Source organism: Suricata suricatta, chromosome 7 (assembly GCF_006229205.1).
Source record: "Suricata suricatta isolate VVHF042 chromosome 7, meerkat_22Aug2017_6uvM2_HiC, whole genome shotgun sequence".
Lineage (NCBI taxonomy): Eukaryota > Metazoa > Chordata > Mammalia > Carnivora > Herpestidae > Suricata > Suricata suricatta.
This window is the reverse complement of record NC_043706.1, coordinates 37,655,598-37,670,146: the sequence shown is the minus strand read 5'-3', so window position 1 is coordinate 37,670,146 and position 14,549 is coordinate 37,655,598.

Genomic DNA, 14,549 nt, shown 5'->3' with positions numbered 1-14,549 from the left:
TTCCCTAAATTAAGAAATCTGATATCCTATGTTATAGTCTCAGGCATACTAGTTATTATGGGAAGATTAGTCATCCTCTGTGAGCTTCAACTTCCATACCTTAAAGAAGGAACACTAATACTTACCTTGAAGTGTTGTCATTATAATTCAATGTACTGAGCAAGTGGGCAAAAGAAGGGCTGAGTTGGGCTGGGTCTGGGGGAACTGATGGAAATACATCTAATCTTCCAGTAGAATGTCCAATAGTCCATGTTATGGCATAGGAAACAGACTAGGGAACAGGAGCTGGATCTGAATTAGGTTCTATATCCAAGGAGGCAACTAATGTGGTGGGAGGACACAATAGTGGGAGTTTGTGGTGAAGGAAGTACACTAAGTTCTGAGGGAGACACAAACCTGGCTCTAGATAAGACTTCTGCTTTAGAGCATCAGACATAAAACCAGATAGGCTGGTAAGGGAAACAGAGCTTAGACTCAGGGAGAAGGAATTACTCAAGTTTGGAGGCATGTTCCAGACAGTCTGAAGAGGAAAGCCAAATACGAGTCATGATCTAGGGAGAAACTGGGGTAAGCCTGATGCTATGCATATAGGGCTCACATCAGAAACTTTGCTTAGAACTGAAACAACCACAGAAGTATTCATTCCAAAGTTTACTTAATGGAAGCAAAAATTTGTCTTAAAATATGGCCATTATTGGTGAAAATTGACATGACTCAGGAATCAGGTTCATACAGGGGAATAACACAATCACTTTCTTTGATTAAAAACTTGTCAGAGTAGGGATAAAGGATTCTCGTGCCTTCTTATCACATTCATGGACTTGTACGGACCCTGAGAAATTGGTGACTTGCATGGAGGGACCTAGAAGAGGGTGTCAATCAGGGTGACCTAGTGAATAAGAGGGAAGTGTTTGGGCATTCAGAAATGGGTATGTCTATAGAGTGCACCCTGTTGAGAACGGATGTCCAAAGTGCTAGGTCCATGAGAGCAGAGAAGAGAATAACAACAACAGGATACAAACTAGTCGGTTGGCAAAATAGAAAAAGCAAGACAAACAGGGGTGGAGGATGGAAAGATTTAGTATTTGCCAATGATGGAGGAGTCTTGTATATGGACTTCTGGGCAAGAGGGAGCTGTGACCAATGCTGAGCCAGTTTGGTGGTAATTGCTGCTGGGGACTTTGATTGTTACTTGGGGCCTGCTTTGCCAATCTTACCACCTCAGCACCCAGCTAGTCCAAGTGCCACTGTGCTGAAGTCAAATATCATTCCACCCTCTTTGTTGTAATAAACAATCCAACTCCGTCTCTTCGAGGAGCTCCCTCACTAGCTGCAACTACAAACCACCCTCAGCATAGGTGGCAACTGGTAGCTAGGGACAAAAAAATGGAGTTAGGGTGAAAAGAGACTCTCTAGTGGGGGGAAGAGGGGGCTACCAAAGTGGAGACATGTAACTAGGGAGAGAGAGAGAGAAAGAACTTTGGAAAAAGAGAAAGGCAAAGAGGAGAAGATAAAAAGAGAATGATGGTGGTGTAGAAGACTAGGTGGAGGAAGCTCTTCCAGCAAGTCAGGGATCCCCTGAGATACCATGATGAACGAGCAGAGCAATTATCGGTCTACTTGGAATGCTATGTACCACACAGATGGAGAACTGTCCATGGTACCGAGGTAACTGTGCATGAAAACCCGTGCAGCAGGCCCACGAGAGTGACACCCTGCCCAAGGGTGGCAGCCATATGCCCCATTGTATGAACACACAGCATGAGCCTACACATCTGTGCTTCCACAGCACTCAGCCACACTCTCTTACTGGGGCCCTCATCACTCCGTATTACAATTAGCCGTCTGCCTGTCTGTGAGAGTAAGACTTCTTTGAGAGTAACTGCTTTCTCTTATAGATTGTTTATCTTTGAGAAAACTAAGGTCTCCCTGGACCATAATGAGTGCTTTGAAAGCTTGGGGAATAAATAAGTCATTCGTACACAGGGATGCTGGAGTGTGTGTGTGTGTGTGTGTGTGTGTGTGTGTGTGTGTGACAGATGTGAGGCTGGGAATGTGAGGGCAAATACAAAAAATCGAAGAAGTGTTCCAATATAATATTTCTTAAATTTCTCCGATTAGTCCCAGAGAGTCAACCAGGATGCATTTTTTAAATATGAACTTTCCTAGCACTGTCCCTGAATCAGAACTCCACAGTTGGGCCTGAGAATACTCATGTTCTCTCCCACTATAGGTGATACTGATAGCCAGCCAGGTCTGAGAACCACTGTTATATAGGCATTTATTGCATTACAAGCAATTGATTCATAGGTGACTAGGACACTGAGGGTCCTTTGACAGCATCCGGAACAAATCCACGCTTGACAAATGAAAAAAAGTTGAAGCCTGGTGAGGAGATTGGCCTTACCCAACTCCTCGCTGCAACCTGGTACTTCTGCTGGCAAGATGCCTCACAGATCGTCCCATTGCTCCCCACCCCCTCCTCCTCCCGCAATCTTTGTGGTCCCGGGGATATTAACGCTTCAGAGACTTTCAAAAGCTTTGCAGAAAGCGCAGTGCGCTGTCCAGCTCCGCGTGCTCCTGAAGCACGCCGGCCTGCAGCTGGGCGAACTCCTGCGTCCGGCGCTGCGGTGAGTTACACGACTGGTGGGCCCGCAGTGCGGACTGCAGCAGCGCCCGCCAGCAGTGCCCCCCGCCCCGCCCCCTGCACCCTGCCGCGCGCCGATCCCGCAACGGCAGCGCAGGGCTCCTCTCGCTGCGCGTTATCCAAATTCAGGCTAGCTATGAACCGCTATGGCGTAGAAATGATGACCCGGTCCCTAGCACGTTAGCTCGCTGCTGGCTGATCGATTTCCCAGTTAAGGGACCGCACAAGCAGAGGAAGTAGATTAAAATATAATGTATTGCACTGAAATTTAACACAGTGCTATACATAATATTCAGCCGGATTTGCATATTCACACTTTCCCTCCCTCCTCCCCAATTTCTCCTGGAGGGTCCCATCGGCCCTTTCTTGTTAAGTTTCTGTCACTGCCGGACAAAGAAATTTAATGACCTGAGGGGCTAGAAGGGCCTTTAAAATGTCATCTACCTAGCTATGTTTCTGGCCCAGGAATATTGAAATCCTGAACTCTGCCCTTAAACTTGGTGAAGAGGGAAGAAGGAAGTCTGAAGTAGACCTGTTGGGTGGTTTACATTTCACCTTTGACCCGCTCCATTGTGTCCTCTTCTGTCTGGCCTTTCATCCTCAAACCTCTGCTTTGAGCTAGGAGAAACCAGCTGGACTTCCTTTGCTGTCCCCCACCCCCGGACTGATTTCCTAGCCTCAGCAACAAGCCCCACCCTCCTATTTTCATTAGCATCCTTCTCACTTGATTGGGAGCCCAGCTTATAGGGGATAATGTTAGATAAATGCCGAGTCTCCAGAGGCTTTAAACCGTGGTAGGACAAGTACCTGAGAAAAGAACTCAGTGTGTTGAAAAGAATGACAGCCAAAGAATCCCATTTAATTTGATGGCGCGATGAATATTTAAAGTTTTATAAAGAAATACAGGAAAGCAATCAGGCTTATTCAGGCGTGTGCTCCGGGGAACAGAGTACCGCTCCCCATGTGTTGGCAATATGGGGATGGGAGATGGGGATGAGGGTGGGGGTGGGGGACATACACATAAATAGTCCATATTCTCTCTGTTCTTTGTATTGAGGTGAAAAAGAGCTTACCAGTGCAGTTCAAGTAAAAGCAGGGGGGAAAATCCTCCCAGATAATTATCATAACATGCTGACACCCTAAACAGTTCCTTTTTAAAATTGAATTTCTAATATCATCACTTTGGAGATTATAATATTGAGACACGAATCCCTTGGCAAATGATTCAGGAACCATACACGCTGTGATAAAGGCACCTGCCACAGAAACAGGAGGGGACATAAATCTCCTGCACCATGTGTGTGGAATGCCTAATTATACCACCCTTTCGGCAGAGTGGGGTCATCAGACACCTCAAAACTGCCATTCCAAGGGCAGTTAATTCATTATAAACAGGTACCAGATATTTTCATTTTGTATCAGCCATCATGTCAAGACCAGTTATCAGAGAACTAGCATGAGATAGAACCCCTGCCTTCAAAAAGCTCCCAGTCCTCTTGGAGAGACAGGTGTGTGTGAACAGGGCATGCCTCAATGCTAGTCCAGCACAGAGCAAAAAGGACAAGCTAAGGGCTAATGGGACAGCCAGTGGGGAATCTGTCAATGTGGATTGTGGAGATAGGGGAAGGCTTCCTATTACTCATTGTGGCAGTCACCGTCATTGCCCTGCTGTTATCTCTTGAGCATTCACCTTTACACAGCTAAGTGGCTACTATGAACACCTGAGACTTTATGTCTGAACGTGTTTTGTGGCCAAGAGAGCTAGTTTTGCTGGAGAATTAATGTCCCTGAAAGATCTCAGCCAATGATAGATGGCAAGTAGGTGGATAAACACTCCTCACCATTTTACAGATGAAAAACTGAGGCCCAGAGAGTGAAAGAGACTTTTTTCAAGGTCACAGAAAATGTTAGAGACTTTGAGACAGTGAAGTACCAAAGACTCATCAGTGACCATTCTTTCCTTCTTCCTAGAACCACACCCAAGATGAAGGGAACAAAGGATACCTTTGAAAGTGTGATAGATTCAACAGTCTCTCTTTCAAGGGGAAAATACCATGCACATATACATGTGAAATTGGCTATACAACTTCAGGCAGGTTATAATCCCCTTAGAGTCATCCATGGGCTCCAGATTAAGAAACTCTTTTAAGAAGGACTAAAACTTTCAAAAAATGGGGGCAAAATACCTTCCTGGGGATTTGAGTAGGTAGGGAAACTATGAAAGGGACATAGGTCAGAAGGGAGTAGCAGGGACAGTGGATGACAAACATACCACAAATATATCCACCACTAGTGGACCGCACGGGGGTACAGAGGAGGAAAGTAACTTGGGGAGCTGGGTGGAAGGAGAGTGTTCTCTATGAATGAAAGCTGGGAAGGAATGTTGGAGGAATACTCGATATCCCAAAAGAATCCAGACCCTGGAAGAAGATATGAGAATTCCTTTCTAGCCCCAATTATAGATTTTTAAAAAATGTTTATTTAATTTTGTGAGTGAGCAGGGTGGGGCAGAGAGAGAGGGAGACAGAGAATCCCAAGCAGGCTCCTTGATGTCAGCACACAGCCTGATGCTGGGCTCAATCCCACAAACCATGAGATCATGACTTGAGCCCAAATCAAGACTCAGATACTTAATGGACTGAGCCACCCAGGTGCCCCTCAATTATAGATACTTATGCTGAGCCTTTTTGTCACTGATATATCAGTTATTAGACCTCAGTACTCCCATCCCAAGGCCTTCATCTCTTCACTAGGCATCCAATCCCCTACCACATGACATCCTGAGAATCTGAAAAATAGAAATCACCACAGGTATTTCAAACAGAGGGGAATTTAATACAGGATGTGTATATCAAAGGTGTTGGTTGGATTTTTAAAAGCAAAAAGAGGGGCGCCTGGGTGGCTCAGTCGGTTAAGCCTCCGACTTCGGCTCAGGTCAGATCTCACGTTCGTGTGTTCGAGCCCCGCATCAGGCTCTGTGCTGACAGCTAGCTCAGAGCCTGGAGCCTGTTTCTGGTTCTGTGTCTCCTTCTCTCTCTGTCCCTCCCCCTATCATGCTCTGTCTCTCTCTGTATCAAAAATAAATAAAACATTAAAAAAATTTTAAAGCAAAAAGAGAGCAGTGCCTGGGTGGCTCAGTCAGTTAAGCGTTGACTCTTGGTTTTGGCTCAGGTCATGATCTTGGGGTTCATGGGCTTGAGCCCCACACGGAGCTCCACACTGACAGTGAGGAGTCTGCTTGGGATTCTCTCTCTGCCCCTCCCCTGCTCTCTCTTTCTCTCTTAAAATAATGAAAAAATAAAAGCTAAAAAAAAAAAAAGAGAGAGAGAGAAAATGATAACTTCAAGAAGCCATTACTGCCCCCAGAGCTGAAACTGTAAAAACGGGGAAGTGTCATAATCCAGGTCCCAGGATCCTGCATTCTCTGACATAGCAGTGACATAGTGGAACCACCGCTAAAACTGGGCAGAATCCCCAGGCCCACATCCCTGCCAATGCTGTTACCAGAAGCAGAAATAGCTTCCATCTTCTTCATGCCTTCTAATCTCACTTGAGTGCTTCCCATTAGTAAACCCTGTGTGGAATCCAGCTATCAAGGGAGTCTTGGAAATGAGTTTTTTCGGGTGCCCAGACCCTTGTGGTACAGAGAAGAGGAAGAAAGAGCAGGTATGGGTCTCTTGGCAACAGGCAATATTCAGTACAATCCTAAAAACCTAGAAGTCCTTATTCTCCTTTGCTCTGGTCACAAATGTGTATCCTTCCATCTGTTTATCTGTGTTAAACCCTGGCTCTGGTTTAAAGCAAGCCCACCCCCTCCCCATCTTATCTTCACCAGCCTGCTTACCCGGGATCCCATAACCCATCTTTCACAAGGACTCAAAATTTACTGCATAGTTGGTACATCCCTACTCCCTCCTGACTACCCCAAATCCTAGAGCACCTACATGCTGGTTCTTTCTTGTATTTCCAGGTTGATAAATTGCAGAACAAAGTCTCATGATCCCTTGAGTTTCCACCATAGCAAAATAAAAACAATGGGCCTCACTTCTGCCTGAAATACCTATATTGGTCCTCTGGCAGATGGCCAGTTTCATCCCCAAGGGGGCTGCTCCAACCTTCCTCTCCCCTCAGATCCCACTTCCTCTCTCTGTACCATGCAATTGACAAGATCCAGACCACATATCACTTCCCTCCACCTCAGAATCATCTCCTTTTCCTTTGTTTATTTCCTCGGTCTCTGCAGAAGAAAGGACTCCTTTCTCTTTCTAGGGTTCACGCCTGAACCCTTCCTACCTCTCCCTTCCCCCAGGAAGATCTCTACACCAGCTTTCTCTCTACATCGGCTGCTTGGCTCTGGCTTACACCCAAGTGTTTCCCACCCCCAAGAAAGTCTTTCCTCCATTCTGATTTCTCTTGAGCTTCCATCCCACCTTCCACCCTCCTTTCGCAGCTAAACTTCTCGAAAAAGTATTATATGCTCACCGCCTCTACTTCCTCACCTCCCACTCAGTCCCAACCACTAGCAATCTGGTTTCCATACTCATAACACTGCAGAAATTGCTCTCTTAAAGGCCACCAATGACCTCTGAATTGCCAAACCTGATAGCTCTGATGGTTACTAGTTACCATCCTCATAGACCTACTCCTTTGCCAGGTCAAATACATCATGGAACCAAATTCTGAGCCAGTGGTCCCAGCTGGTGTATCACAGCACTTGCGTGTGCTGGATATTGGTCACAGGCAGGCCTGGGTTGCACCATTCAGCCATATGGGTGATTACAATATGGAAATATTTCCAAACCACCGCCAGAGTCCCCTCTCCACCACCTGGCTGCCAGAGCCCCTGATCTAAGACCCCAAGGCAGATCTCATTATGTAAGTGAGGCAGAGCTGTATCTTGTGTGGTACGGGGCTTTTGTTATTATTGGTTGGTACCTGTATGTACCAGTTGTTAGAGATTTTCAATATCACCATGCTTACTGCTGTGCTGAGATATTGATTCATTCAGTACTGGGAATAGCCAAGTAGAGTCAGGGGATCCGAGGGAAAACCAGCCCCAGTGAAGAACAGCCTCTCTATATACCCTCCATGTGCCATACAAATACTATTTTCTATGTGAGCCTAGGCATGGGGACCCTGAGAAGCAAAGCTCTAAGCCCCTCCCCTTCCTTGATTCCCATGATAGGAGCCTGTTCTAATACCCCTTGCAGGCTGCTTCTCTATTTCCTTGCCTGACTTCTCTAAGTGGTTGACCTTGGACAAGCTACTTAATCTTATTGAGTCTCAGACTCCTCCCCCATAAAATGGGGCTGACAGATTTCTGCTTTGTGGAGAGGATCATGGGTAATATGTGTAAAATGGCTAGTGTAGGACCACACATGGAGTAAAGCTGAATAGGTTTAGATTCCTAACCCCCACCTCCCTCTCACTCTATACTTTCTCCCCTGGGGATGTATTCTACTTCTACCTCCATTCTACATCTGACTATTCCTTCCAGATCCATTTATTGAATCATGTCCTGAACAAGCTGACCTAGGGTCCCCAAGGTCTCAAGCTCCAAATGTCCAGTGACCCCCAACCTCCCACTTTCTCCCGTCTTCCCAGTATCTCTCAAGGACACCAATCACTCTTTAAGTTAAAGTTCATAACATGAAGTGAGCTGCGACCATGATCCTCCTTCCTCTCAGACTCCACAGTCTTGTTCTCCTGGAGGTCTGGTTCATTCTACTTGTCACATCTACCCCCTTTTATTGTCACTAAGATAGCCTTCAATCTGACTCCTTTTCCCCCTTCCCTGGACTATTTCAATACATTTATAAATGTTTTTCTGTTGTTAGGCTTTTCTCCTATCAGTTCAACCACCAAAACCTTACAAAGGTCTGTTCAAAATACTACAGTTTTGCCCAGTTGGCTGCAGGAATGAACCCAGACCCCTACCTTCATGCTCAAGCCACTGATGGCAGAGTCTGTTCCTACCTCCTGCTATGCTCTTATAAAATAATAATAGTAATAACAACTAACACGTCTCAGAAACTTAGTCTGTGCCACTCTAATATTCCAAAGTCACTTATATAATTCAATCCTCTCATCCAGCTGGTGACAATGTCAGTATTATTGATCTCACTTTACTGTTGAAGGAATGGAACCACAAAGAGGGTCAGCAACTATCCTGAAGTAATTTTCCTTACAGGCAGGGGACTTGAATTTAAACCAAGGGTCTTTATCCAGAGCCCGCATTTCTTACCACCATGTCTTTTCCTTCCATTGCTTTGGCCACACCAGAAAACTCTCCACACTCACTTTCCTGCCCTGCCTCCTTGCCTTCACCTGAACTATTACCCCCACCACCCCCACCAGACCACCAGTTTGTCTCACCTCTTTTCCCACCAAAAAATGCCATCCATCCTTCAAGTGTCATCCAAATGTCAATGCCTCCTTGAAGTCTTGTCTGAGTTCCTTGCTTTACAAGTGATCCCTTCAGGGGTGCCTGGGTGGCTCTGTCTGTTAAGCATCTGACTTTTGATTTCAGCTTCAGGTCATGATCCGAGCGTTGTGGGATCGAGCCCCATGTCAGGCTTTGCACTGAGCATGGGGCCTGCTTGAGATTCTCTCTCTGTCTCCCTCTGCTCCTCTTTCCTGCTCATGTGTTTTCTCGCCTTCTTACTCTGTCTCTCCCCCTAAGAAAAATTTTTAAAAAGTGATCTCTCTATTCTGGAAATACAGAATTTCCCCAAACGTTTCACTTTTACCTTATTCTCTAATATTGTAGTCATACAGAGCTGGTCAGTTTTACCAGAGTGTAGGATGGGGCCACAGCTGTTCTTTCTCTTAATCCTTGTCTGCACTTTTCACATGAAACCTACAAAGGCAGTTTTATTAGAGGGAGTTGAATTATTGTCCTGCTCAGGACCAGGAATGGGTTAGTTTCTGTTCCACTCTCCAAGTCCTTTTGAAAGAAAAGCCAAGGGCTTGATTAAGGAACAGAAAGAATTTTGTAGTCAGTCAATTCCTGCTGCAATAAATCTCTTGGGTGAAGGATGCTAAGGCAGGGACATAAATGACAACAGCTATGCTTCCACGGTTGACTGGATTATAAAACAAACCACATGCTTATGACTATATGCTCCAAACAATACATAAAAGAAGGCAGGGAGAGATGAAGGAAGGGACTAAGAGCTGGTGTGAAAGCAGGGAATCTGCCCTGTCCATTTGGGAGACTGGGGCTGTGATTTTCCTTACCCTGATTCTCCTCAAACAAGTTTATTTCACAACCAGTCACTTGTAGCACAGGCTCTGGAGTTCAAGTTCCAGGGATAGCATGCTGATTCCGCCACCTGCCAACTCCCTGACCTAGCAAGTTATTCAACCTCTCTGTGCCATGTTTCCCTATTTGTAAAATGGGGATGATAACAGTACCTGTTTCACAAGGTGATCTGGTGATGCACTGGGGAGGGCTAGCACAAGTGCCTGGGTGAAGCTGAGAGCTCTGATCTTTCCCAGGTCCCCTTGGGTACTTGCCACAGCCCAGTGTTTCTGCTTCAACACCACCCTTAGGATCTGGGGACTCCCTGGTAGGAGGCAAAAGCCAGGGAAGTCAATGGCATTGGCCCATTGTCCACTGAGTCATGGCATCTCAAGTCCCACTCTGGATGGCTGTTTTCTTTACTGCTTTTCATTGGATCCTAGAAATCATTTAGTTCCTACTCTCCCAGTTCAGAGGTGGAGAAGGTGAGACCCAGAGAAAGTTAGAATTGAACAAAGTCCCACTAAAGAACCAGAATCCAGATCCCCCTATCTTCCCCTTTGGTGCTTTCTCCCACACTATCCCACAAGCCCAGGGTCTCTTAACTCTGCATTTGCCAGGCTGGTTCTCCCAGGCTGCAAATTCTGCACCAAGCTGGCCCTGGTGGCCTTGGCCTTCTCTTTGCTGGATGCCTACTGCACCTCAGGCTGTACCAGAAAATTTGTGGCATGCAGGCCAGTAGTAGAGAACCTTCTCTGTCCACAGGAAGCGGTCTGGGAAGTGGATCAGATGATATGATTGGGAATCCAGGGCCATCCATTCAGAGTTTCAAGCTCTCAGAGCCATCATGTTATGTGTCTTTGTTTGTAAAATGGGGATGATGATCTATTTCATGCGATTGTTGTGAGGAACAAGTGAGGTAGCATTTGGGAATGCTCTTTATAGACTTCAAGGCACTGTGCCAGCACTAGTTTGTGTCCTTTCTCTCTGGGAAGAGACTGCTTTCTCCTTCCCTCTCTTCTCCCTCCAGCATTTAGCCAAGTGCTGAGTGCTCAGTGGTGCATAGAAGATACTCAGAGACAAGGGCTCTGTTGATTGAATATGATCTCCCAGGACCTTCTGACCTGTTGATGCACCAGACACCCAACCCCAGACCTGGTGTTGGGGCAAGAGGGTGAGGCTATGCAGGGAGCCCATGGGGAAGGGAAGGAATAAACAGAGGGCTTGCAGATGAAAAGTAAACTGGATTTAGAAAACAAACTGGAGCTAATGGCTGTAGGTGGTGTTAGTCATGCTGTTAAGGAATTTGGGAATACATATGCATACTAATAGGGATTTCTTTGGGCTGCTCCTTACTCCAGCACTTGGGAAGGGAGGAGGGGTAGAGGGCACTGCAGGATTAAAAGGCATTGGACCTTCATCTCCAGGAAGTGCACTCTGGGGGTGGGCCTCAGCTTCTGAGGATCCATTTGCCCCAGTTCTACAAAGCCTGTGGGATAAGCTGGCTGAATGGGGTGCTAAAAATTTAGGAGTGGTTCCCCACGTCCAGCCCATATGGTAGATCAGTGGAAGGAGATCCTGCAGCCTTAGGAGTCTGTGCCCACAAAGTCAGTCTTTAGAGGTGCCATGGGAGACCCTGAGAAGCATCTAGTGCATTCTCAGGATTACAGACTGCACCTCTTGCATGGACAGGCTCTACAGTCCCCACCCTATGGCTCCATATGCTCAGGCATGTGGCTCTGTCCTACCATCTAATCTGAATCCCTCACTGCTGTTTACACCAGTTTCTTCTCTTTTTCACACTAGAGAGGCTCCCCATAGTCCTTTGCACAGATAGTCCTATCTGTTAAAAAGGCCCAGGCCAAGTCGGCCTTCTCTTCCTCATGCTAAAGGCCTCCTCACTCCAGCCCCTCCTGAGAACTCTTCTCATCAGGAACTGTGATCCCACTGAGCAAGTGGGTATTGGGAGCCAGCCATGTGCCAGAAGGGTGCTGGGGTGGTGGTGGTGAGGGTAGAGCCCAGCCAGAAAGCCAAGGGATGCAGGAAATACGGTGAGGTTAGTCACGAGTGCCCAGGTGAGCAGGGGAAGTTGAGTCGTGGCTGGGGGCAGGGGGAGCTTGGATAATTCAAGTTGAGGTATTGGAACTATATTCAAATGTGTAGCACGGCCCTAATATGCAGCATGAGGCCCAAGGCACAGTCACCCTCTGCCACACAGAGTCCTAGAGAAAGGATGTGTGTAAAACGTCCTTAAGCACCTGCTAGGAGCTCTCTCGGAAATCACTTATCTGCTCTTGACTGTCAAACTGAAACAAAGAAAAATGTACCCAGAGCCTTAAATATCTTCATGCCCTTTGGCCCAGTAATTCTACTTCCAGGAATCTAGAGCAAGCAAAGACACAACAAGAATGTGGGTGGAGAATTTGGTATGAAGATGTCCATTACAGGGCTATATGGATGAGTGAAAAATAAATAGCCATCTTTAGAATGGCTTGTGTACAAGCTTTCTCTCCTCCTCCACCCCTACCCCTGCCATATGTACCCCTTTGGAAGCCCTGGCTCTCCTTTGTGGTCAGCAATCAGTAAAAGCAGACAGGTGATTAACACAGCAGTTACCCCTACGCAGCACTTCTGGGTTTGCTAGAGCAATGAAAAAACCCACCATCAGTGACCTTTCCATCACTGAAGTGGGGTTCTCTTCTGGGGGGTTTCCACCATGAATGGTGACTGCAGACTGGTTTTCTCTTGGCCTCCCAAGATGTATCTGGGTCCCCACCCTGCTCCAATTGCTGAGGTCACTCCCTCGCTCAGGAGTTCCCAAAGCTGGGCAGGTCCTTAGAAAGTACACAGCCCAACCAACCCCTGTGAGGGAAAGGCATTGTCACACTGTTTGTTAGTATAAAGCCATCGTGAGCATCCAGGCCTGGGGCTCAATGGTTAGGTGATGCCTATGCAATTCGAAAAATAAACCAGTTGTCCTCAGAATTACCCCAAATGCAATAAATGAACCATTCATTTAAATACATTTCATGCATATGCATAAAAGAGAGGGAGAGAGGAGAGAGAGAGAGAGAGAGAGAGAGAGAGAGAGAGAGGAGAGAGAGAGAGAAAGAAACAATCCAGGTCCTGGCTCTCTGGCTCTTCATGGAATATCCATTCCCTTCTCTAGGCTGACAAAACTTTTGATGAGGCATTGGGCTCACTTTGGTGCAGGGGTTGGGACCATCCTTCCAGCCTCTCTGGGGGCTCGGGCCCCTCCTCCATGCCATCCAAATGCTTTTCTGAGAGCAGGTCCATCTTGCTCTAGTGCCAGGCTGGTCCTATCCCTGCCACTAGGGACTTCAGTTCTCTCATGAGTGACTCTAGGGTTAAGGAGATAACCTAGCCCCCTTCTCTTGGTGAAATTCAGAGATTGGAACCTGGGATAAAGCTCCTTCTTCTACATCCAATGCCTCCTCCCCAGAAGCCCCCACCTGTGGTATGCAAAACTCTCAGGTAAGCAAGGGAGGAAATACTGGCCAAGCCTATCTCCCCCACCCCCTATGGTCCCTCCCCCATCCTCTTCTCTTCCGCACTCTCCTTCCTATTCCCTACCTCTTTCTAAGCACCTCCTGCTTTCTCCTTCCTATCCTCATTTCTTCTCCCCTCCTCTATCCCTACCCCATCTCTGCTTCCCTTTTCTTAACCCAGCACACTTTTCATCCTGGTCATGCCCTTCTCTCCATACCTCCATCCCCCACCCAGGCTTTCCAGAATCCCTGCGGAGAAGGGCCTGTTTTTCAGGGTCTGCAGTAGGCTGATATGGCAATTTCTCTGGATGCACATGGAGAGGGTGCCTGGAACGTGAAGCCTGGGTGCGGGGGGGGGGGAGGGGGGCTTCTGCCAATCTACACCTACCTGTATGCATAGGCAGGTAGGAGGCAGGGTCTTATATTACAGATTTATCCAGCTGAGCCAATCCTGGGCTGCAGAGACACAGCCACATGCCACATGTGCCTCCCTGTGGGTATCTAGGACAGGTGCAAGGGAGGTGTTAGCCACTAGGAGAGAAGAGATGGATTGAGACATTTTCCCTGCCCCTGGATTAACCAGTTGGAGTACCAGCAGGAACCTCAAATTTTCATTTCTTTCAGTGGGACAGGTACACGTACCTCTTGGCAAGCCCAGTAAGGCAGAGCCCCAGTTCAGCCTTCCCAGGAACTGGTTGCTGATTCCAATGGGCAAAGAGGATAACCAAAGGAAGATGAGACCCCGGCCAGACCCCGACCTTCTGATGCTAAGCCCACAGTCGGCCGGGAGTAGGGACTACCTGCCATGTGCCTTGGACAAGTCGCTTTAGTCTTCTGGCCCTCAGTTTCCTCCCGTGTCAGATGAGGGTTGCTGGGAGGATCAAACAAGGAAAGAGTTGCAAAGGTGCTGTGCGAACAGCTGGCGCCACCGCACACCTCACGGATCCCTGTGTTACTCACGGGAAGTCTAAGCCCGTGTGTGCGCTCATCTTTCACGGGTTCCCCGCCAGGATGCGGGACTCCGAGCTGAGCCCCCGGCCGGGTGGGCGCGATTCTCCCAGCCCCCACCCCCAGCCCCGGGCCGGCGCGGCGGGTTTGCGTCCTGCAGGCGGCGGGTTGAAGGCTGCACGGCGCGCTCCGCACGTGAGGC